The sequence below is a fragment of the Camelus bactrianus genome, chromosome 6, assembly GCF_048773025.1.
Source record: "Camelus bactrianus isolate YW-2024 breed Bactrian camel chromosome 6, ASM4877302v1, whole genome shotgun sequence".
NCBI classification, from domain to species: domain Eukaryota; kingdom Metazoa; phylum Chordata; class Mammalia; order Artiodactyla; family Camelidae; genus Camelus; species Camelus bactrianus.
Window position 1 is genome coordinate 90,041,577 of NC_133544.1, and position 25,759 is coordinate 90,067,335.

The following is a 25,759-nucleotide window of genomic DNA, read 5'->3' on the forward strand; positions in this document are numbered from 1 at the left end:
GGAACAGAACAGAGAGCCCAGAAAGGAACCCACAAACTTTTGGTCAACTAATCTTTGACAAAGGAGGCAAGAACATACAATGGAATAAAGACAGTCTCTTCAGCAAATGGTGCTAGGAAAACTGGACAGCAGCATGTAAAGCAATGAAGCAAGGAAGCTAAATTCCTTACACCATACACAAAAATAAATTCAAAATGGATCAAAGACTCAAACGTAAGACAAGATACAATAAACCTCCTAGAAGGAAATATAGGCAAAACATTATCTCACATACATCTCAACAATGTGCTCCTAGGGCAGTCTATCCAAGCAACAGAAATAAACGTAAGAATAAACAAACAGGACCTAATGAAACTTACAAGCTTTTGCATAGCAAAGGAAACCATAAGCAAAACAAAATGACAACCTACAGAATAGGAGAAAATATTTCCAAAAGATGCAACTGACAAAGGCTTGATCTCCAGAATATATAAGCAGCTCATATGACTTAATAAGAAAAAAACCAAAAAACCCAACCCAAAAATGGGCAGAAGACCTAATAAACAAGCAATTCTCCAAGGAAGACATATGAATGATCAATAGGCACATGAAAAAATGCTCAATATCACTAACAATCAGAGAAATGCAAATCAAAACTCCAATCAGCTCTCACCTCACACCAGTCACAACGCCCATCATTCAAAGGTCCACAAATAACAAATGCTCGAGAGGCTGTGGAGAAATGGGAACCCTCCTACACTGCTGGTGGGAATGCAGTTTGGTGCAGCCACTGTGAAAAACAGGATGGAGACTCCTCAAAAGACTAGGAATAGACTTACCATATGACCCAGGAATCCTGCTACTGGGCATATATCCAGAAGGAACCCCGTTTCAGAAAGACACGTGCACCCCAATGTTCACAGCAGCACTATTTACAATAGCCAAGACATGGAAACAGCCTAAATGTCCATCAATAGATGACTGGATAAAGAAGTTGTGGTATATTTATATAATGGAATACTATTCAGCCATGAAAAATGACAACACAATGCCATTTGCAGCAACATGGATGTCCCTGGAGAATGTTATTCTAAGTGAAGCCAGAAAAATATCATATGATAACACTCATATGTGGAATCTAAAAAAAAAAAAGGAGGCAAATGAACTTAAATATAAAACAGAAACAGACTCATAGACATAGAATACAAACTTGTGGTTCCCAGGGGCGAGGGGGGTGGGAAGGGACAGACTGGGAGTTTGAAATTTGTAGATACTGACCAATATATATAGAACAGACGAACAAGTTTATACTGTATAGCACAGGGAAATATATATAGATCTGTGGTAGCTCACGGTGAAAAAGAATGTGACAATGAATATATGTATGTTTATGTATGACTGAAAAATTGTATATCTCCTCCACCCTCAAAGAGCCTGTGACTTTATGGGGAAAAGGAATTCTAATCTATATTAAAATATTAAACTTGTTGACGATGCTGAAAAAGGTATAGAGGTCACTTGTTCTTCATTTGTTTACTCTGTCTGCAAAGTGTCTCGCAGGCTGGTGTGAAATAGATTATATTAGCAGGAAACCTGAGGTTCAGAAGGCCAACAGATCAGGGGACAACTGCCATTGAAAAGGCAGCTTCTACTCACCGGACTGGAGGCAGGATGGCACCCCACGCGGGGCCACACCACGGGGGGCCGCACCATGCGGGGCCACACCACGCGGGGCCACACCACGCGGGGCCACATCACAGGGGTCAGGAGCGGAGGAGCAGGGCGCCATGGACAGGACTGTTTCTGCAGGAAGGAAGGGCAAGGCAGGTGAGCAGCCTGAGGACCGGCCGGTTGAGTAACTTCATGGGCTCTGGGGTGGGAGGGTGGCCCCGAGGATCTGGACCTGACTCTGGGTGAGTCGGGCAGGTGGACAGTGGCTCAGCATGAGTCTGAGTCCAGTGGAGGAGGTGGGGGGTTAGACCCAGGAGGACTCCTGGGGCGGGAGGGCCCAAAAAGGGGGCAGGAGGCCAAGTCCAGGTGACTGAGAACAGGGCGTGTCCTGCATAGGCCTGCAGGGCGGATGAAAACATCTAGTCTACAGAAGGTAGAAACAGGGTCCATACAAGGGCTCAGCTCAGATGTCACCTCCTCAGGGGAGCCTTCCCTGCCTGCAGTCTACAGGGACAGCTTCCTGCACACACGTCTCCCCAGCAGTTACCCGCCTCTTTTCCTGCACAGCATTCAGGACCCGACCCCCTGCTCCGCTCCCAGCCATGGTCCCCCCTGCCCAGAGGAAAAGCCCTCATAGGGGCCACCAGGCCCTGCACGGCCTGGGTGCCACCTTTCTGTCTCCTCTGCCACCACTGCCCCCCCGACCCGGGCCCTCTTCTCCTCCACCCTCCACTCCTGACTTCCCCGAGCCCTGCGTGTTCTCCAGAGCATGTGTCCCTCCTAACACGCTCTGTGTGCTCACTGTGTGTCTCACTCACTGCGTGCCTCCCGCCCAGGTCAGTGCCCAGCACACAGTAGGACTCAGTAAGTAGTGAATGAACGACCCTTACCGTCACTTCAGGGAAGATGCTTGTCAGTGGTGTACAGTGTTTACACACTCAGCACACATTCACTGAGGCCCTACTGTGTGCTGGGTGGGATCCAGACACCGGGCACCGCAGGGAGTGAAGCAGGCGGGTCTCCGTTCTCATGCAGCAGACTGCCTAGTGGGGGATACAGAGAAAAATAAGTAAAATGTACACAAAAATCAGACGGTGATATGTTCCATGGAGAAAAATAAAGTCATGGAGGCCATTTGGGCAGAATACTGGAGATGTTTAAGGAGCAAGCAATGCAGAGGGAGCAAGTTTCCACCTGAGAGAATGGCCAGTGCAAAGGCCCCGAGGCCACAGTGGTCTGCGCGTGGACAGTCTTAGTGATCCTGTGGGTTCTTAGTCTTGCCTTCAATCCGTATGCTGCTTTTATTTGTAAACCTTGGGTTCAACTTTCTAGCTAACTAACCCGAGTCACCAAGCTTTGAATTTAGCCAATTCTGTCCCAGGGATTTAAAGTGGAAATGGAAGAATTTGCATCAAGTTAGCACGTGCTTCCTGAGTGACCTCCCTGGACCCAGCTGTTAGGCACCAGTGGCTGTGAAATGGATGTGACGATCTCCACCCTGAGGACCCAATGAGTGAACATCTGGACGTCCTCAAGCCCCTTCTGCTGCACCCCTGCCCCACCTCATCTGGGACTCAAGCTCTAACCCTGACCCCGGTGGCACCTTCGTCCCCTACATCCAGCTCCTCCGGACATACCTATGCTAAGCTTTTCCAGGTCAGCATGCCCCAGACTGAGCTCAGCCCTTACCCCACGACTGACTCCTCCCTGTGAAGTCCCCTTGTGAGAGAGGCCACCACCAGTAGGATCCTTCAGCCCCAAGGCTCAGCTCTCCCCACCCCTCTGACGCCTCCCAGCTGGTGATCCCCTCTGGCCTCCCTGGGACCCCTAGGGCTGTGACCACACTCTGATTACCTCTCCAGTCTGTGAGCTCTGTGAGCACCCTGGGCCCAGTACGGAAAAGGACTCAGAAAAACGTGACCAAAAGTCAATAGGAAAAATGTTACTAGTTCTCTATTACAGACAAGGACACTAAGCACAGAGAGGGCAGTGGCCACCCAAGGCCACAGAGCAGGGTCTCAGTGAGCCCTCCCGTGGCCCTGTTACTGGTTCTGTTACAGAAGAGGACACTGAGGCACAGAGAGGGAGCAGGGACCTGTTATAACCTCAGCCCCATGGCCTGTGTCCTTTATGACTGGCTCCATGCGGCCAGCAGGGGTGGGGGCCTGGCATGGACGTTAAAGCAGCCTGGCCCCTTCAGAAGCAGAGTCACCCTCAGGAAACACCCCTCAACACCTACTCCACACCCTTGGGGTGGGGACCTCACTGCTGTTCCTGGAAGCTGGCTGGGCCTCCCTGTGGACTGGCCCGGGACAGCCCAAGAGAGGCGTGGGGCAGCCACAGGGCCCATGAGGCTCCCTGTCCCTGGCTGAGCAGCTCTGGTCTCCTTGACTGTCCCTGGCAGAGGCCTGATGCCAGGAAGTGTCAGCCATGCAGGCAGGCGTGCTGTGGAGACTAGGAAATGGGGGGCACCACGCAGATGTTCAGGTATTCGCTCAACACCGATTCAGGCCTTGCAGCATGGCTGGCCTGGGCCCGGGTGTCCAGCAGCGAATACGGTTAACACCTTCAGCCTCCTGGAAAGCAGTGCTCAGAGAAAATGGGCCCCAAGTGCCCCCACCCTGCTCCCCACGAACAATCACGCTGAGATGAGGCTGCAGCTGTGGGTCCTAGTGGAAGGTGAAGGGAGGGAGGGGACACCCAGAGTAGGCACTGACCATGAGCCCGGTCCCTGGAGCCACACAGCCTGGGCTCTGTGATCTGAAGCGGTCACCTCACCTCTCTGTGCCTCAGTTTCCTCGCCTGTAGAAAGGGTTATTGATAACCCCGGTCCCTGCCTCATTGATTTCCCCGAGGAGTCAGTGAGTTCCTCCTTCTAAGGCACGTAGGACAGTGTCTGGCCGTGGGCCAGGCTCCCGCTCACCTCACAGCAGTCTGTCCCACGTTAAAGATGAAAAAGCCAAGGCTGACGGGGTTATGAGACCAGCCCGGGCTCACCCCCTCCTCACACTCTGCTGACGTCCCCTCTGTGCCCAGCTCTCCTGCGTTCACGCCATCCCTCTGTCCCCCGAATCCACCCAGCAAAGTAGGTGCCAAGAATCTGAGCAAATCAGAGCGTGAATGGGGACACACCCTCTCCCCACCCTGGGCAGGACAGGGATATCGGGCTCCCCCAGAACATCCAGGAGGCCCAGCGTGTCCATCACCTCACTTCCACTCAACATGGAGAAGGTGTGGGGCCAAGGGGCAGAGGGCACTGGAATAACCTGGGGGGGTGCCAGGTGGTGGGGGGGCACAGAGTGTCCAGGCAGCCAAGGTGCGGGGAATGAGGGTGCCAAGAAGGGGCAGAGGACGGAGTCTAGCCTGGGCACCACCCCCTGCTGGACCCTGAGTGGGCGTTAGAATCGGGACAAGCCTGGGCCCCGCTGGGACTCCTTCTCGTCCAGCAAAGAGGGGAGGACGAGATGAGGAGACCAGTGCCGCTGACCCCACGATGCTCCCTGTGTACGGGCGCTGCTTCCTCAGAACCTTGTGAAGTGGCTGCTGAATCCAGCCCCGTGTGGACAGAAGAACTGAGGCAGGGAGGACAGAGTGACTCAGGACAGAGCTAGGATTTGGCCCAGAGTGTGTGCTGGGCCCCTCGCTGAGAGCAGCCTCTGGGCACCATGGACTCAGAAAGTGCCCTGCCCTCCCTCTTAAGGCTCCTGGCATGTTAGGGAGGGAAGGTCCCAGGTCCCATACTCGGGCCTGTCTGGGGGACACTGCCATGTGGGATCATGACGGTCCTGGGAAAGGAGAGAGAGTGTGGGCTTGGCATCAGGTCTGCACCAGACCCCAGTGCTGTCCCTACTGCTGTGTGACCTGGAAACTTTCCCCGACCTCTCTGTGCCTGGCTTTCCAACCCTGACTCAGAGGACTGCTGTGCTTGGCACACAGTAGGCCCTCAATCAGAGGAAAAAGCCAGTCCTCTCCCAAGAACCTCTCCTGTTACGCGCCCAAAGCTAAGCTCATACGCCACACGTCACCAGAGCTGATCCTTCACAAGCACGGCACGTGCAGTCCAGCAGCTCCCTCCTCCTGCCTGAGGCCCTTCCCTCCTGGGTGACAGTGGCTCGGAGCAGGTCTCAGCATCCCAGAAGTCTGAACTGAGCTTTGCGACCTGGGGGAGACCCTGTTCCATGCAACTTGGTTTCCAGGTCCTTCCAACAAGGAGCAAGAGTGCCTGCTCAGTGTTTTAGCTGCAAGTCCCCCCTTTACATGTTGCCCCGTCACTTCCGGCCTGGAAGATGGGAGCTCCAGAGCACATGACCATCCGACTGATGACTTCAGGGAAACATCCCACCCACACTGCACTCCTCGGAGCCCACCTCCTGGAAGAGGGGAGAGTGACCCGCCACTATTGCAGTTTCATCTGCCAACCAGACCTTTCTCCCAGCTTGTTCTCAGGACCTTTTCATCCAGAGTAAGGAGTGGGAGCTTTCAGGGAAGAGCTATGAAACACACCTCCCATGGTTAATTCTCCGTGGTTCCATGATCTGATATGTGTACACCCTGCTGTTCTAAGGGGTCCTGCAAATGGATCCCTTCCCACGTCTGCAGTATTCTATGTCCTCTTTTCCTGCCCATCTCTCAGCAGCAACTACACCACCACCACCACATCTAACAACAAAGTAAATTAGGGAAGGGCACATTGCCTGTCTCAGAGTTCTGTGCAATGTTACTGCCAGTCGCCATCCCCTAGGACGGGCTCCTTGTTACTGTTTAAAAATGAACCTTGCGGAGCTGGCAGGGGACAGGAGGCAGAGACTGAAGGGGAGATGCACAAACCGGAGCCTCCCATCTCCAACTTCACCCCGGAATCCCCTTCACCTAAACCCACCAGGATTAGAAGATGTTTGCTCGCAAATCGAACCTCAGCCCAGCTACCAAAACTGGGGTGGGAGGCACGGTTGCTGCTTCTTGGAAATCCCCCCAACTCTCACCCTGACAGTCCCTTGCGACGGCCTAGGGGAGAACTTTTTACTAGGACTCCTTGGATCCTAAACCTGGAGGAGGTGTGAGGCCTTGAGAACAAGGAGAAGCTAGCTCTAAAACCTGAAAGGCCTTTGTCTGGAACCCAGACAACAAATGAGCCAGGGTGCTCCCCGGGCTTTCCAATGCTGCAAATCTAAGCGCCTCTTGCTTGCTTTTTTGTAACACCACGCCCCTCTCCTTTAGGTTTTGCTGCCACCCTGCTTTGGCCCCAGGGTTGCAAAAGCAAAGAGCAATTTAAAAAAAAACACGCACATACTCAGACACACACCAACGGCGGCTGGGGAGAGCTGGAAAGAAGCAGGAGAGAAGCCGGAGGGAGCGGAGAGGGAGCCGTGGGAGCGGGAAGCAGGCAGGGCTCCTCACAAACCCCCTTCCCGCTCCACTTCGCCTTGCAGGGCGGGCAGGGGAGCGAGATGCCCGGGAGCGGGTGCCGGACGAAGCTGGCTCTGGGCAGCGTGCTCTGGCCAGAGATCGGAGGAACCGCCAAGGGATGCACGGACTCGAAGTAAAACGCAGAGAAAGGGAGGGATTTGGAGGACGATTTCCCCCCGGGGACAGGCGGTGGCATAGAGGCTTCCGTCTGGCTCTGCAGAGCTCAGCGAGCTTTCAACCCGCAGTCCCAGGCGACTGCAGGTGAGTGCGAGCTGGGGGGCAAACAGATCCGAAAGTCAGCACGCTCGCCAAGCTAAAGGGAAGAAGAAAGAAAAACTATTTTTTTTTCTTTTTCTTACCTTCCGTGCGCCTCCGGCGCGGCGGGAGGGAAGGTGCGAGGCGGAGATGCCAGGGAGGCCATGGGGGCCCGGGAGGCCGCGCGGCGCCAAGGAGACTCAGAGGCGCGTGATGGGTGCGTGCAGAGCCGCTTGGAGGAGGGCGGTCCCGAGTGCGGCGCGGGGGCGGAAGGGGGCCGCGATGCCATCAGCCTCTCTCTGATTGGTTTCTGCTTCTCAGTCTCCTCGGTGACTCCCGTACCCCGCATTGGTACCGCTGTCACTCCGGCTTCGCTCCTCGCCCCGCCCACCCCTCAGTGCGTGGACCACGTCCCCACGCCCCACCCCCACCTCTCCCCGCAACACCCATGCTTGGTCAGTGTCCCCGGAGCCGCTGAGTATTTCGGAGGAGGGGGCAGCGTCGACCTCCGAGCGCCCTTGGCAAAGCCTGGGGACCCACGTTGGGCTGGATGGAACTGGTTCCCCAAGAGGCTCTTCCACCGAAGCCCTTCATCGTCTCCTCCCGGGTTCTGGAGTGTAAGGATATTTTTGTATTTTTAATTTGCACGCAGGGCATTTTGCAGGGGTAGCTTTTTTTAAAGTTTCGTGCGTGTGTGTATGTGTGTGTGTCCGCGCGCGTATGCGTGCTGCCCAGCAGCGAGGCTACCTGGAGGCAGGTGCCGAAGTGCCACTATGGGAGTGCCTGCCCCAAGCTGGTGGCTGTGCTCAGGGGGGTATAAGGGTGGTCGGTCCAGAGGAGGTGGAGGAACCGGTGGGGGAGGGCTGCTGAGGACAGGCCTGTAAGCCTCCACCCAAAAGTTAAACTATATTTTAATTTTCTTTTATCAGAATTTTCTCTCTTTATTTTTATATTCATGAATATACATTAAATATATATGTATGTATGTGTCTATGCATATAGACAATATGTAAGACATTTTTGTCAATTTCCAGGTTCATTCAAAGTTCTCTCCTGATTTATGTATGCCTTTGTGATAGTGTTTGTTATTCCTCTAACTATAGGACTTGACTAAATGATTACCAGTAATACATTATTGAAGGAGAAATGGCCTATTTTTATTCAGTGTAATGTTCCATGATTTTGTCAAGACAAATGTACAAATTGTTCAGCAACAACTCTTACTGTTTGTATGTCAGCAAGTATGAATCTACTGCAGTTGATTTATCTTGTCGATTATTGTTTTCAAACTGTGCCTTCAGCATTTACAGGAATGCTTTAGAATCCTACCTCTTCATCTTACCATTTTAAGTAATAGGTCATTGGCAAATGTCCAATGCTCAGTGGTGTGCTAAAGGATTCTTTGTAGAGTGTTTTCTCAGTGTAAGTTTTCTGACAGAAACTCCAGCTGATGGCCTCACCACGTTGACTTAAATATTGTCATGTCCATAATGTGAGATCATAAATATTGACTGATGATCACTGAAGACCCTCTTCCGTTTATGACATTGACAGTGTTTCCTGCAGTGAGAATCCTCACATGTCCAAGTGTCACTGTGTGAGGACTAGGATTCCAACGTGTAATTGACTGAACTGATTCTCCGTTAGGAATTATTTGGTGCAGTCGCGGAGTTTTCTTCTCCAAATAAAGAAAGCTTTTCCTTCTTTTGTGTTTTAGAGATTACTCTTATAGTTTTCTTGCATACACCGGGGCTGGAGCTTGGATGAGGGTTCAACCAGAGTGATCACACACCTGTCTTTGCTCCAAAATGAGAATGTGTTTTTGTTAAAGTAATGAACAATCAGTGACAGCTTTTTCGCATTGGTTGCAAACATAGAGTTTCTCTACCGTGTGTGAATTATTTGGGATAGTAAAGGTTAGCTCTCTGGCTGGCGCTTTTCTTACATATGTTGCATATGGTTTCTCTAAAGTGTGTTAGATTTTGGTATTTCAGGTCAGTTATGTTCTGTTCAATCCTCAGTTGTTTACCGTCTGATAAAATCATTTCTCTTGAGGGCAGGCGGCATTAAGAAGAATGAAGTGAGGTCCTATTTCAAAATAGTTTCTTTCTCTCCTACTGGAAGTGAAGCACATTTCCCCCAGGTTTCAGTGTGAGAACCTGGTAGGAATCCTGAACAAAAAAGGGGGGCCCCCTCCTAGTGCCGTGTCCCCTTACCTCTCAGACTAGTTCACTGAGCCTCCAGCAGTTTGTCAGCTGTGGTTCAAGTTCCTCCCTGGGGTCCGTGGAGGTTTCTGCATGTGCAGTTTTGCTCTGTTAAATGAGTCTTTGTGTCCATCTGTCTGTCTCTCTGTTGGAGGTTTCTGCTTGTGCAGTTTTGCTCTGTTAAATGAGAGTCTTTGTGTCCATCTGTCTGTCTCTCTGTTGCGGGGCTGGCAAATTGCCCTGGACCTAAATTCTCTGAGGCCTCCATCTAACAGGAGGCACTGCTTTTGGTTTGTGTAGTTTTTTTACTTGTTGTAGATAGAGTGACAACTTCCAGACTCTACATGCTGAACCAGAGTGAAAAGTAGGAATTGTCCTGTTTTGTTCTTTTATTTCCTGAAAGCTTTGCTTTTTAAAATTATTATTAATAAAATAATCTTTCTTCACTTCATTCTTAATCCCTAATTTTTTAAACTTTGTTAATATCTACTTTGTTTAAAGTGATTTGAATCTTCTAATTCACTTGGGTTTATTTTGCCTTCTTTTAACTTACAAAGATGAACATTTAATTAATTTATTTTTAAACACTTTTGTACTCTATTAATTTGTTAAAAACTCAAGTTTCAATTGCATAATTGTGTTTCTGTTTTAGTGAATGATGCCCTTGGAGTTTTGACAGGCATTGCATAAGAATGTGTCTATCACTCGAGTAGAAATACTTTTTAACATTAATAATTCTTCTAACCCATGAACTTGAGATGTATTCACATTTACTTACATCTTCTTCAATTTCTTTCATCAGTGTCACATACTTTTCTGTCCCTGGAAGATGGGACTCGGGCGAAAGTAGGGAATGGAAGAGAGACTGTCCCAGCAGCTGCCGAAGCCACTTCCGCTTTGGGGACACTCCCTTTTTTCTCTCGCCTGCACCGGCTTGGACTCCCTGCTGCATGGAAGCTACTTGGAGAAGAAAAGCAGCCTCAGAGAAGTCACGACCCCTCCGCCAGAATGAGGGTAAGCCCCCGGGTGTGCGCACTGAGGCCCCTGGACCATGTTTGGGGAAATCCCTGGGGTAGGAATTCCTGATCTGGTGGAACCCCCTTAACCAGAATTTCCCACCTGGAAGGCGCCAATTGGATAGTGGTCACAGGCTAGCGGGACTTGGAAGACACTCTGTATTTCTGCAGTTCAGTTTTGGTTTCTGGTCTTTCTTGTTTCTGAGGATGCCATCTGCTGGCCGAGGTCTGTGTTTGTGTTTTGCACTTAGAGATGAAAATGCTTGGCACCACTTCCATTCCATCAGACAGCCCTTTGGGCAGAATTTTGGTTGGTCGGTCCAACTCTAGCTATAGCCCCATGACTTGGGAAAAGACGGTATTTTAACTTAACTGCTGTGTGGCCAATGTATGCCCTTCAGTATGTAAGAAAAATGGGAAGCATGTTTTCAGTAAAAGAAAGTATGAGGAACAGAAATGTTTTTGTGTTAAAGGGAAGAAAAAAAAAAAAGGAGATGGTTTTGTCCTAGAGCTGGTTGTTTCTGAATGGAAAAAATAAGGAACAAAGCAACATGGATACAGAAATTTGCAGGAGGTTTCTGGGGGAAAAAAAACACAAGGAAAAGAATTTTGTACGTGGTCAGGATTTCCTAAGAAAATCTAAGACTGGATTAAATGTAATTAGGTAATGGATTTGGTTAAGAGTAGACAGATGCAAGGCAGCATTTGGTTTTTCTCTCTCTGTTAGGAAAACAAAATTTTCTTAGACTATTGAGCTGCTTTTGATAACAGATTACGTGAATTTCTTTGTCTTGAGGAGATCTGTTCCCTATCTTCCCTTGAAAGCTTTTATTGTCACCCTGGTTAAGTGGATAAGTATTGTTTTGCAGTGACCTATGATCTTATCTGACCAAGTGTTTTAAAGCCCTTTGACAAACTTCCCAGATATTAAATTTTAATTAAATTCTTTAGACCTTCAGCTAACTTTGAAATGCTTCAGAGGGCCCCTGGAGCATCCCAGAGAGAGATCCTAGATGTGTTGTGTTCATTTGCAATGTTAAATTATGTGGGAAGCATTGTTGAATGAGTGATGATAAAATGTCTTAGATTGTATTATATGGGTGAATGTTATTAATATAGAGATTCTAGAAATTATGTGGAATTCCTAAAAATCTGGTATGTCCTGATAAAATGTTGTCGGCCATAATTCTAGTTATTGTCTTAAAATGTGTGTCACATCATTGATCAAGTTTCTTTGTCAATTGCATTGCAGTCCGGTTTTTAAACATGCCTTTAGACTTTGTCTTTCGTAGACAGTTAAGATTTTACTCTGATGCCCTTGCAAAATGCCTCCTTTTCAAAAGGTTTGTGGAAAGGACGTTTCGACAAGTACAGGTTTCTGATTGTCAAATCGAACCACTGAGCTGGGTAAGAAATTAAAAGTCTAATGGAATCTCTAATTTCATAAAACTGTTAACAAAAGGTTTAGTTACATGGGATGGAGTAAACTGATGAATATAGTATGAATTCTTGGTTTTGTCTGAAATATTACTGGCTTTTAATCTTTATTTTCCAAATATAGAGGAACCTTCCCCTTTAGATAATTATGGCTTACAGCAATTTGGTAAATTACACCTTTATAAACAGAATCGAAACCCTTATCGTTTCTTTCAACCTGAGACCTCTGAATTTGGAAGCTCTTAGGTTCCTAGCAGCCTCTCCAAGTGAATAATGAAGGCTACTTTGTGGCAGTTGCAGGAACCTCAAGAGATTCTGAAACTCAAGACAAGAAAAATCCACCTAGATCAGGTGATGTGGCTTTCCTGGCCTTGGGAGGCCTTTTTAACAGTTCAGTTTGAAATCCCTTATGAACAGTTCCAGCAAGGCCAAACTTAAAAGAGCCTCTTAAAATAAATATTCTTTTTACAGAATGGTGGATCTTCAAACAGATACTATTTGCACTAGAAAAACTAGAAACTAAGGGTTGAGTTTGACTGTGACTGTGTGGTGTGCATGGGGCCCAAAAGGAAGTTAGGGTTTTGCGGTAAAGGTTTCTGTGGGGCAAGATACAGTCTGCAAATGTGCTGATTGGGTCACACTCTTCGGAATGTGCAGTGTATCGGTGTGATGTTTTGTGACTGTAGCGTGGCACAACTTGGTTTTCGCGGTTGCAGGTGGTGGTACATATACAGAGATACAGCACGTTGTCTCTGGAAAACACGGTGGCAACTTTGCAGCAAACTGTGTTTGAATTTTTACAGTGTCACCCAGGCCTTTTCCCTGGGTTGTAGCACCCCTGGCACGATTTGAGGCAGCCTTTGCTGAAAGGTGACACCGTGGACAGGGCAGGAAGAGGGGCAGGTTGTCCGGTGAGACTGGCTGCGGGAATGTGAGTTGTCAGTGTGGTGGTCCTCGTCGTCATTAGAACAAGAGGTGAGACCTTTCACACGCACACATACGTCCCCTAGTCAGTCACGTTCCGGGCCAAGTGAAGGCCCTACTTGTCGCAGATCCAGTCTGATGGCAGTGGCCTCGGGTGGGTGCACTGCTCACACTTGCCACAGTCCTCACACCTGCAGGCGTGCAGCCCTGCGTCTTCTTTGCTCAGGGGCTTAAGCTCTCCTGGCTTCAGCTCTGATTCGTGCTGCACCCGGATTATCCAGTCAGTAATGGTCCCAAGGAGAAAGAAGGGATTGCTGTTCGGAGGGACTCCTGCTGGTGCTTGTCCTCATTCTGCTCCAATACCCCGGGCTGGCCGTGCTGATCGGCCTGGGCCTGCGAGTCCTGGAGCCACGGTGCTGGCCATGCTCAGGCAGACCGTGGAATCTCTTGTTTCCCCTGAGCAGAGGGCGAGGAGCGGCCTGAGCCCTGCTCTGGGGACCACTCTAGGGCCTTCTGTGTACCCACTGGAGTTTCAGGTGGCGCTGAGCTGATCCAGAGACAGCACGTGTACCTGCTGGGTGAGGGTGGCTCTGGGGTCGGGCTCCCCACACTGCCCGCCACCGTCATGACTGCCTGCAGCAAGGACCGCCACCCGCGCCACTCTGAGCTCTGGCCTCCATCAGGTCTTGGAAACGGTCACTCCCATGATCATGGCTTTGCAATGAAGCATCTCCGTTGGAGCCTCTTCTTTCTGTGACATGCAGTTAATCCAGCCCCTATGCAGACCTCTTCCCACTCTGTCCACACTCTGCTTCAGTCTGTCTTCCAAGCAATTAGCAGGACAGGATGAGGAAAGGAGAGGAAAATCTGGAGCAAGTCCCCAGAGGATGAACACTCGGGCTCAGGGCTGAAGGCCACGTCCCTTCTAGAAACACACGCAGAGTATTTCCTCTTTTTTTTTTTCTCAATGAACTGGAGGCAGAAATGTCAATGTCAAACCTCTTTTCCTGACAGATGAGCAAACGGGAAAAGAAAACAAGCTTACAGAGACCCTGTGACCAGATGGCCAAGTCATGCAGCCACCTCGGAGTGGAGGGGATGCCAGGGGGCTGGCCTGACCAGTCAGGGCCAGGGGTGTGGATAAAGAAGATGTGATATATAGATGTATAGATGTATACACACAATGGAATACTCCTCAGCCATAAAATGAATGAAATAATGCTATTTGCAGCAACATGGACGGACTTGGATGGTGCTAAGTAAAGTCAGTCAACCAGAAAGAAAAATACCAATTGATATCGTTTATATGTGGAATCTGAAAAATGGACACATGAACTTATTTACAAAAGAGAGACAGACTTACATAGAAAGTAAACTTATGGTCACCAGCGGGGATAGGGGAGATGGAAGGATAAATTAGGAGTTAGGGTTTAGCAGATACAAACTTCTATGTGCAGAACAGATAAACAAGGTCCTACTGTACAGGGAGCTATATTCAATGTCTTGTAATAACCTATAATGAAAAGGAATATGGAAATGAATATATATGAATAAATGAACCACTATGCTGTACACCAGGAACTAACACAACTTTGTAAACAGACTAGACTTAAATTTAAAAAATTAAAAGTTGAAAAAAAAAATAAAGAACAGAGTTGCATTGCGCCCAGAAGTAGGCTTCCAGCCAGAAATAAACACAGATTTCAAGTGTAACCTTCAAGCGTCACTGAAGGAATTAATCCTAATTGTAGAAAACACAAGCATGGCAATCTGAGAGCACTGCTGAACAACGAGGACCCTACTTGAGTGTCCACCATATGCCAGACGTGGCTGTAGATATCTCACACTTACAGTCTCACCGAATCCCCGCTAAAACCCTGTGTAGCTTTGGCACTACTCTTGGATTCTGACTCTCAGACACCTTGGAAGATATTTCACACAATCACGTAACGTTCATTTGTCTCTCAAAGATAAGAGAGTTGCCCATAATGTGCAAATGTGTAAACTTAAGTGTGACTCAAAGATATTAGTAAAATTTACCCAAATAACACAGAGATTTAGGTAGCAGAACCAGGATTCATACTCCAGTGTAAGATTTCAAAGCCTCTTATTCTAAAATACTGCATGTCCACTCCAAATTGTTGTCAAACAGATCTAAACTATCGAGCGGTTCACCTTGGAGTGGAAAATACATACCAGCTTCTCACCTCTCCGCCAACCGTTTAGAAATATCTGTGTCCAATCTGATTCATTCCCAAGGAAATACTATTTGCCCAGATACCAAAGTAAATCTATTTAGAGTTTAAAGAGCTCAGCTTTATTTTAATTACATTAGCAAAGCCTTTCTGTATTACCCAAGGGGCACTCAGAGCAGGCATTCTATGTCTGAGATGGAATAAAAGAACACAGTTGTCCTGGGCATGCTCATCCCAAGGCAAGCAGGTGTTCTCCGTGTTTTGCAGACCCAGATGGAATTAGGAATCCCATGATCAACTATTCATCCTTTCCAATTCTGTGCTGACTGGAAGGGGACGAATGGGGATTATGAGACCAGTCAGTCCACAATGTTTATTACTTCTCCTTGAAACCTGGATTCTGCCAGCAAAGCTGATCTCCAAGTGACCTCATGCCTTCTGAGACTGCACTTCCATTTTGGATTCATAATTCCTAGCAGGTGGGAGCTTAAGTGTGGGGTATCAAAAATGATTAAAAAATATATAGAGTTTCCAGTTCCTTTGAAATATGTAGCTGTACCTTACAGCTGACTATACCTGATAAAATGAATATGGTGTCACTAGTGGACCCAAAAGCTATGGTAAAGGCTCAGGGTTGTTTATTAGACTTTGTTCTTTTTAACATAGTGCTCTAAGCTCAGATTGTGAAAAGAATAACTGTGCTTGAGTGAAGTGATCGCTAACAGGAAGTGGTCAGGAGGATCGTAGCTGGGAATTTGTCTCGCGTTGGGCAACATGAGGACGTGGATGGCTCATCACCTCAGTGCTAAAGCGCACCGTGGTGCTTGCTTGATTAAAGTAAGTTATGCTTTGCACATCGATACGGAAAGAAATATCCTAAGAACGATGAAGAGAGGTGCGAAAATGAACTGAATTTTACCTATGTGGGGTACAAGTGGTTTTGTTGTTGTTGTCTGTTTTTTCCTAGGGGTCTTGTTTATCCTCCTGAGTTCATGGTCCATTTATTATGCTTGGTACATGCCAAGCCCTTCTCATTTATTTTCTTCCCTTTTCTCTTCTACACTGCTTTCCCATTCTCTTTTTCCCCACAGGGAATTGCATTTTTGCATTTGATGCTTATCTTTTTGCTTATGTATGTTTCTGTAAAACGTTTACTCTTTTGCTGCATGTATTTTTAATGTCTGTAAGTGGTATTGTGTGATATAATCTCATCCCCTTTCTTACTCTTCTCACTAAACATGGTGTTTTTAAGATTCACCCGTGTTGCTGTGTTGAAATCTAATCTGTTGCTTCTAATTGCTGCATGATGCTCCATTCAGATTTTATTTGGTGGAACAGTAAGCTGTTTTGAACAAGAGGTCTGTCTGAACTTCAGGAAAATAATTCTGCAGATTCTGGGGAGAACAGACTGGAGTCACTGGGGGAGGGGACACGAGGCAGCAACTTTAATCATCCGAATGAGAGGTCACCTGGGCCAAGTACTGGAAATGGAGAAGAGGAGTTTGTGTATTGGACCTAATCTGAGGTAGATGATGTATTTTGCCTACATGTTGGATAGAAGGAGTGAGGAGGAAAAGGAGTCAAAGGGGACACAAGGATTTTGAGCCTGAGGGGTGGGATGTTTTCAAGCACCAATGATTGAAGGAGGAAACACAATAGAAGGCAAGGGTGGTGGGGAGAGGTGGGGAGGATAGGACAGCCTCAAACCTAGACATTCATTCGTTTATTGAATCAAGCATTTATTGAGTCCCACTTGTGTGCCCGGCACTGAACTAGCCTGCTCGGAGAGTAGGGCGGGGGTGGGGTGTGTACACATCTCTACCCGCATTGAGTGCAAGACAGACATTAACAAAAGATCACAAAAAGAAAAACACCATCACAGGCTGTCTCAAAGGCCCTGGGAAGATGAAGGACCCGGCATTCTGCACAGAGCAACAGCACTGGGCACACGTGAGGTGTGAAGGTGGGAAAGGATTTGGCCTGTTGGAGGAACTAAAAGAAGTGAGGGTAGCTGGGGTGTAGGGAATGAGGGGAAGACCTAGCTGAGTGGGGACCGAACTCAGACCACATCAGAGGCCAAACTGCAGAGTCTGGATACTAACCTGAAAGGAAACCACGGGAGGACTTTATGCAGGAAGGACCCCGCGTGATGTGCGGGGTTGAAATCTCAGGGAGGCTGCTGTGTGGAGCATAGATTGGAGAGTTAAGTAGGAGATGTTCAGGAACTGTTGCAGTTTTTCAGGTGAGGGTGGGGCTGGCGTGGATTGGGGGGGGCAGAGGAGGTGGAGAAAAGGAGGTTGAGTTGAGAGGCTCTGAGGCTGAGCTGACTGGACTTGATGATGGATGGGAATGATGGGGGCCGGGGGGTCTGTGTCAGCGGGGCAGTGGGTTGAGCCTGAGCTCCCTGTTGCATGTGCAAATGCAGACATCCAGGGATTAGCTGGAAAGGACACCCTGACATGTAGGAGATGGCTGAGAGGCAGTGAGATGTACTTCAGAACCACCTGTGCTATGGCAAAAGGGAGACCCTTGAAAATAGGTGAGATCATCAAGGAAGAGGGTGTAGGGACATAAATTGAGAAATGTCTCTTTCGAAGATAAAGCTTTATTGGAGATTTAAAAGTTTGTTATTCATTTTGAGACATTAAAAATGGAATAGCAAGCAAAAAAAATATAGCATAATCTCATACTCATATCACCAGACACATATTTGGTTATATCTGCTGTGGTGGGAAAAAAAGAAAGAAAACATTACAACCTAATCTCCCAACTCCTGGCAAGCACACTGATGAATTTGGTAGCGGAATACTTTTTTGAGATCCAGATTCATCTTTTCTCTTTGTGTTTTTTCTTCCCTGATCGAGGCAGATTGTAGACTCTATGCTTATAAGCCTTACAAGGTAGGGCTCTGACGTTTGTGAGGTCAAGGCTGTCTGTAGACGATGAGGGCAGTCGAGGCAAGGAGGGTTTCCCAGTGACTGAAGAGTTCCCTGGGCAAGTTCTGCGGTCCTGGAGGGGAGCAGTGAGGTTCTTCTCGCTGACCCTGGTGGTATTCTGAGCACCGGCAAGGCCGCAGAGTGGGCAGCCCCTGCTGCCTGGGCTGCCAGCCCAAAGCTTCACGGGTGCAAGCTTGGTGGGAAAGAGCAGGGCGCGCAGGGCTTCGGAGCCTGAGACAGCGCAACTCTCAGAGGGGACTGAAGTTGTGTTCCGCCTTAGTCAGCCCCGTGTCCTGTCTGAGAACTATGGCAGAGCCCCTCCGAGGAAGGAGAAGAAGAAAAGAGGAGGAAAACGGACTGACGCTCAATTTCTCACCAACCCAGCAGGATGAGAGCCTGGGGTTGAAATCCAGTTAATTAACAGAAAATAAGGAAATGCAGTATTTCTTGAAGACTTGAGTAGAGACAGAGGTTCATACCCAGTGTGTCTGCTTAGTGGGAGGAGACCGCAGTGGAGACCGAGTACGAGGAGGGCCAGTACCAGCGCCTCCTGGGGAAGAGGCAACTCCAGAGGGGAGCGAGGTCAGCTGTGTGACATGTGGCAGAAAGGCCTGACGGGGAGGGGGACACACCTGCAGGGAGGGGAAGCCTTTGAGAGCACAGAGGGCACACGGTAAGGGGCTGGGAAGAGAAACTTGTGTAGACTCCATTCAAGAAGATGGGTAGCGGGAACCCACTCTTAAGCTCTGGCCAGTGTAGATACCAGGCTGCCATTGTGCTCTTCTAGAAGACCCGGGGCTCTCACTTCACTCATTCTTCGATATTGCCATTCAGTAAGTCCTTTTGGTTTGAACTTGAATATACCATTGGTTACTGCTTTATGTCTGAAGCAGAAGATTAGGGGATGGATTAACTACATCAGTTTGTCTGTACCTCCTAGTACAGTTGATTTTTTAAGTTGATTGTTATCAAATCTTGATCAAATATTTAGCATCCTATAGTATAAATGCATGTTATATTGTTGACTAAAAGAGCCAAACCGGGTTATTTGAAGTGTCTAAATAAGTTTTGAATGCAAGGGCAGAAACAGCTAAAGACACATGGAGATAAAGTTGTTAAAATATCCATTAGTTCATTTCAACAGATGTCATAATGAGTCATGACAGTCACCACCACAGTAAAAAATGAGTATTGAATTTTTAAATTTTGTTCACATTCCTTTTTTTTTTTAACATTTTTTATTGATTTATAATCATTTTACAATGTGTCAAATTCCAGTGTTCAGCACAATTTTTCAGTCATTCACGGACATGTACACTCTCATTGTCACATTTTTTTCTCTGTGAGTTATCATAACATTTTGTGTATATTTCCCTGTGCTATACAGTGTAATCTTGTTTATCTATTCTACAATTTTGAAATCCCAGTCTATCCCTTCCCACCCTCCACCCCCCTGGCCTTTTTAAAAAGAACTTTAACAATTATTCAGAAAACAAGACTAAGTTTCTAAAATAAAACAAGTACTTCTGAAATTGTCTTTAAAAAAAAGATGATGGTTAGTGGAGCAAAGGCAAGAGAAAGAAGGTCTAATTTTTGTTTGTTTTGCTCAGGGCTAGGAGAGACTTGAGGTCCCTTCTGTCCTGAGGTAGAAGGAGAGGTAGGAGAGTCTGAATAAGAAGGGTAGAGTGGATGACTGGTGGAGGGAGGTGCCTGAGCAGTGACAGCTGGAGGTCCTAAAGAAGAAGGGACTGCCTTGTAAGGAGACAGAGCAGAGTCTCTGGGCCTGCGGGAAGGAGGACCCCATGGCTACCTAGAGAGGGACCTTTAAGGCACTGAGGAAGCACATGGGGGAGGTCTTGATCTTCACAATGAAGCATGTCAATGTCAAGAGATCAGTGTCTGCCCGTCAAGGACTTGGGAATAATAGAAACATTTTAGGGTCTATACAGAGAAGAACACAATAAGGAATCATTAAGGCTGAATATAAGTACACTCATAATAAAATTACCTTTAGGATTGCGTATTATATGGTGGGCACTGTTCTATGCCTACTACATAAATATTCATATAATTAGTATAATTCTTAGACATTACGAGTATTATTATCCCCACCTTATTGATGAGGAAATCGAGGCTTAGAGAGGTTAAATAACATAACCTCCTTAAGTAGTAGAACCCTGTGGTCATTCAACAAGAAAATCACAGAGCCAGGGTTTTAACCAGTCTTCTGGGCACCAAAGTCAGCCTTAATCCTTTGCCAGTTGGAGAAACACACCGGGGCAGGCTCTGAGGTTGAAGCAGAGGGCTTTGTCACAGGATGTTCACCAGCATCTTGGGGTCAGGAAGATTGCTGGATGCTGGGTGAACTGGTTTAGGAATTCCTTGACACTGATCGCAAAATGTCTGGATGAAGACATGGTGCCCAGGTCATGCAGAGAGAGTCTGGCAGAATAAAGAGTGTGAAGGTGTGAAAGAACTGAAGACTGAGGCAAGGTGGATTTCAGAGTTCAGCTGTGTATAGGCAGAATCTGAAGCCATGAGGCTGGTGAGTTTGCTGAGGGAGAGAGTTTACAGTGAAGATGAGGGGGGCCTGGGAGCAGGTCTGGAGGAATTCCAATATGAAGCAGTCAGCTAAAGGAGGAGACGCTTGTGAGGGAGACAGAAAAATCTGTTGGCAGGAAATCTATGAGGGGGGCAGGGGTGTGTCACTAGAGCAGAGGGAAGAGAGTGGGTATTGAGAAGTAGAGAGGATCCAACAGGGCCAGTGAGAAGCTGACCAGTGCGGTGAGATGGGGATGGAAACAGGCCTGGGTTGGGGGCATGGAGATCTCTGGTGACCCAAGCAGGAGCTGTTTTGGGGTAATGATGGGGACTAAAGCCAGCCAGGAGTAGGCTGAGGAGTGAGAAGAGTGAGGAACTGTAAATGAAACAACATTCTTAGGAAGTTTGGCTTAAAGGGTAAAGAAAGATGAGGCAACAGCTAGAGGGTATGCAAGGTTGAGAGAAGGCAGTTTTTAAGTGGAAAAGACTTATGGGCGTTTCAGTGCCTTTGGGAGAAATCCATTAGAGAGGGTTGGTGGCCAATGTACACTTCCTGACAGCGGCAGAAGTTGGATCTTAAGCCATCTGGACGAACCAGCCTTGGCTTGGGGGAGGGAGAAAAGGCCAGGGAACAGGTGGGAGGGAATGGGCTTGAGCACTCGGTGGTGGGTGGGTGAGAGAGATCCTCATAACAGACTCAGTGTTCCCTGAGAAAAAGGAGGCAGGGTGGTAAGAAGTGAGGGAGTCAGAGGTTTGTGGAGGGCAGATTAGACCAGAAGTGCTTTGCAGAGTTGACGAGAGAAAAGTGGCATGCGTACTGGGCAGGGCTGAAAGACATGTGAGAATCGTTACCGTGAGTACATGGTGAGATGTTGTGTGTTACTTTCTCAGTAGGACTCGACATGTGCTCTGCTTCAGAGCAAGAGGGGCGTTGGGTCCATTCGGAGCTGACTTTTTGCCAGATGGGTCTGATAAAAGGACAGAGCGACAGAGGAGTTTGGAATTCTGGAAAAAATGCTGTGGAGTGATGGGCCATGCGATCTAAGTTGGATAAAGAGGTCAATAAAGAAAGAGGCTAGGTGATGGGTTGGCAGAAAGTGAAGGGTTCATTGACTGGAGGTTCCCAGGAGGCTCAAAAACCATTTGGGCAGAAGTTGACCAAGCTAGCTGGAGAGAAAGTTAAGATTTATGCATAAAATGAAACATGATGAAAAGATTTAGGTGGCTTGGGGAGTAGTGACCAATGTGAAGTAGGGAAGATGGTCGCTGGGATTGAGAAGATCAAATGATTAAGAGGACTTAATGGTCTAAATATAAAACAGAAACAGACTCATAGACAGAATACAAACCTGTGGTTGCCAGCGGGGAGGGAGGTGGGAAGGGACAGACTGGGAGTTCAAAAGTTGTAGATGCTGACAGATACATGTGGAATGGATAGACAAGACTGTGCTGTGTAGCACAGGGAAATACATACAGGATCTTGTGGTAGCTCACGGTGGAAGGGAGTGCGACAGTGAATGTGTGTGTGCTCTTGTGTGCCTGAGGAATAATGCTCTACACTGGAAATTGACACAACATTGTAAGCTGACTAAAACTCAGTAAAATAAAATTTTAAAAAAAGAGGACTTGATGGCCATCCCAATGTTGGATGGTCATCCGTGTGGACCATGAAGCACATGATGCAGGGGCCAAAGTCATCTATGAATAAGAATGGTAGGAAGATGGCGTTGCTGAGGAGGGGAAGAAGGCTGGGTAGCCAGTAGCTCTGGACAGGGACTATGTGCCCAGGAGCAAAGAATTGAGTGTATGCTTATGCCTGAAATGCCACAATTCCTTTTTTGACTTAAGATTGCGTTCCCTTTAAGTTGCAGAGGTTTTGAGGAGGAGTAATACACCAAACCGTGCAAATCATTTACTGTTTGGAATAAATGAGTTTCTCACTAGTTTACAGAGAATCCTTTTTGGCCAGGAGAACTAAAAAGGCATATGTAGTGAGAGGAAATGGCTAAGCCTAGAAAATGTCATCACAAGTCAATCCCAGGAACCAACATGGGGCAACTGGCTCGGCGTACCAGGAGAGGTGTAATCAGGCAGGTGGAGTTGCATCAGCTCACATCAGCCCTTGTGGGCAAGCAGGGAGCACCATGAGACTTGGCTCAAGGCTTTTCTACACCCTGGCTGGACTAGTTTGAATGAGAGCCTGGCAGAAATCAGGACCTTGGACAACTCAAGGGGACCACAGTTTGCCTCAATAAAGACCATTTCTAGGCTGCTGACTACTAACCCCATAGCTGTAGACTTTCTAAGTGGAAAGGGAGGGGTGTACAAACTTGGTTATTAAATTATAGGTCCTTTCTCATTATGGGAAGCAGATCACATTCGTATATTTTAGGAAGCAGATCATACTGTACTTCTATTTCCATCCATACATCCGAAACCAAACATTTGTTAATCAGTTTCTATACGCAGACCTTTTGATGAGGGCTGTGCAAAGACATGAATAAGATGTGATCCCATTCCCAGAGATGATCATCTGGGCAAGGGAGACCAAGAGAAGTTAGACAGATAATTAAAATGCTATTAGAAAATTCCATCATGGTGAGTTGAACAAAAAAACCGGGGCACATAGCAGAAGAAGTAACGAGCTTTGTATACATTTTTTTGTTCTCAATCAGGGTACAGGCAAACTAAAACATTTGCCACAAATGTCCTAGAATAGTCAGTGCCTTTTTGGGTGAAAGATAAGTGCCTTCTCATATGTGCTTTCTAAAATTCCCAAAAGTTGAAGAAGGTTTCAGAAGATCGTAGCATTTAGACAATTGTCCTGATGTTGGTATGAATATGATGTGTTTTGGTGTGGTTTTGAGATGAAGAATATCCCAAGTGAATAGCAGAAGTATTTTGAGAGTTAGAATGCCTGTACAAAGAAGAGAATGCAAGCAAAATCATAGAACTGGGATGTGCCTCATGCTTGGGAGCTTGTCTGAGTGTCGCTGAGGCTGGTAGGGAAGGGAGCCCAGAGAGCCCTGTGTTCTCTGTCTTTGGGACAAGAAGCCTGGGACCTCAACACGGCCTGGAGCCCTGGAAGCTTTCCCACCTGCACCTCTTTTCTCTTTCATTCATCTATAACCATGGTTTTCAACTTGATGTGACAGCACAAGGATGCGAGGCCACACCTGTTAACAACTAAATATGACTCATGTGGCCCCCATAATAGTTTCAAAGCTGTTTCTATAGCAGTACAACTCTTACTCATATTTGAGTCTTCTCCCAGTGTCAGAGAAGGGGATGGGTGTGCCGCTCTGGAAGGAAATTCTGCATGGCCTGCCACCTATCTTATTTCTATCACATCTCTCCTACCATGAGGACCATTGCCACTGAGCCACTAACTGTCACGGATCACACAGGGAAGGCTCCGTTGGGGTTGGATGGTAAGGTGCCACTGCTTCTCCAGGTGTAAACAGTTGACATCTCAATGATAGCGCATAAGATCCGGTCAGTCAGGATTCTTCCATAAAAAGAAAGGATTAAAAAAACCCAAATATTATGCATTAATGTACTCTACTCCATAGGAGACTAAGTTTGTGGTTTCGCTGGGGTGTAGAGAGACACAGAGCAGTGAGGCGCAGGCTGGTGCCTTTGGACGGGAGCTGTCATTAATTGCTGCTTGACCTAAGGTTCTCCTCTTCTCCTCCGGGAATCCTTGTAACACTTTCCAGCCCCTGCCTGTCTGGGAACCTCTGGTCCACATTCCTTCTGGCTTGGCCTTTGCTAGGCGGGATAGTCTCTGCTTGCTCGATTCTCTCCGAGTCCCTTTAAGAGACAACTGACTTCTTGTTTCTGTTCTTTTGTGGTCAGAGCACAAAGAAAGTGAAAACTCCTGTGGTTCCCAGTCTGGTTTCCTTCTAATCAGGTTGTGGTTACCTGATGACGGGGTCACTGCCACCAGCCGGCTGTGCCCTCCGCCCCCTGCCTGGCTCTCTCCGCTCACCTGCCCTGCCTTTTCTGATGATCAGACCCCTCCGACACATGTAAAGCCTCAGCCTTGGAGCCCGCAGCGTGCAGGATGGTACAGTCTTCTTCTGCCAGCCCTTTCCTTAAAAAAGCCAAACTCTCTTGCCCTTTCCAAAATTTTAAATATGTCTTAAATATGCCCAAGCACGTGTTAAACCGAGCTATATAGTAGTTTTCGTATCTCCAAGTTGCTAATTTCCTGGGATCTGCCAAGATTTCCATTTTAGGCTTGTGAGATTAAAAAGGATAATTTGGAAATATGTCAACACTTCACACTTTCCATCCGGGCCTTGGGTGTGGATCACCTCAGGGTAGACGCCCTGGTTCCCGGGCTACTTCTCTTTTCTTCCCTTGGTTACTGCCCTCTGTCCGTTCACTGGAGGGTGGAGGGGGCCCAGGACACGCTCAGGGCAGTCTGCACAATTTTAGTAAAGTCCTGGAGTCAGAGAGAACTGAATGTGGGAAGAATATGAAGCCACGGACTAAAATCGGACGTTACTTATCATCCATGAAAGAAGGGTGATGGCAGATAAAGGAAACTGAGAGGACAGGGAGGCAGTACCTTTTCAGGGCTGTGCACGGAAGGAGATGTGCAGCCATGGAAGGGGAGAGGCACCACTGCCCTGTGCTTAGTCTCCTTTCAGACCCTCCTTCATCAGTGCTTTCCCTGTCACACACACACCCTCTCACATATGTAAAGCCTTCCCACACCCGCTCACAATCACATACACAGAGTACACTCATTCATACCCACACACACACACGAACCTTCTCCAAGTGTGATTCTCAAGTAGAATGGAGTGGAGGGGACTCTTGGCCGGGCATGGAAAGGTTTGGTTAGCTGTGTGATCTTGGCAGACCCTTCACCCCGTCGGAGCCTCGATTTCCCCACCTGGAAGATTAGGGGTGGGGACCACATGATGCTGGAGTTTGCTCCCAGTCCCAGTGCAGGCAGAGGAGAACCGCTCTTCCTCAAGGTGCGCTCCCACTGCTCCTGCACCGAGGGCTTCTCGGCATCCAAAGAAGATGCTGAAATGATTGCTGAGCCAACAGAAATGAACCCAGCTCAGCATTCCCAGTTAACAGTTTTGTGGCCTGCTGAGCTGGTCTGGCACCTTCAGACCTGTTATTCAGGTTGGCTTTTTGCCGGTCTTTTCCAAGTATCCAGATAATTCCCCTTG

The 25,759-nt window shown here is 47.8% G+C and overlaps 1 long non-coding RNA gene and 1 pseudogene across 1 annotated transcript; one reads left to right on the forward strand and one right to left on the reverse strand.

Moving 5' to 3' along the window:
- Positions 1-7,420: 7,420 nt before the first annotated feature.
- On the forward strand, positions 7,421-15,853 carry LOC141577985 (uncharacterized). Its single transcript, XR_012507729.1, has 3 exons — positions 7,421-7,928; positions 10,345-10,529; positions 13,907-15,853. It is a non-coding gene; the product is annotated as an uncharacterized LOC141577985 (long non-coding RNA).
- LOC105082483 (protein sprouty homolog 2-like) lies at positions 10,617-13,750 on the reverse strand (annotated as a pseudogene).
- Positions 15,854-25,759: the final 9,906 nt, after the last annotated feature.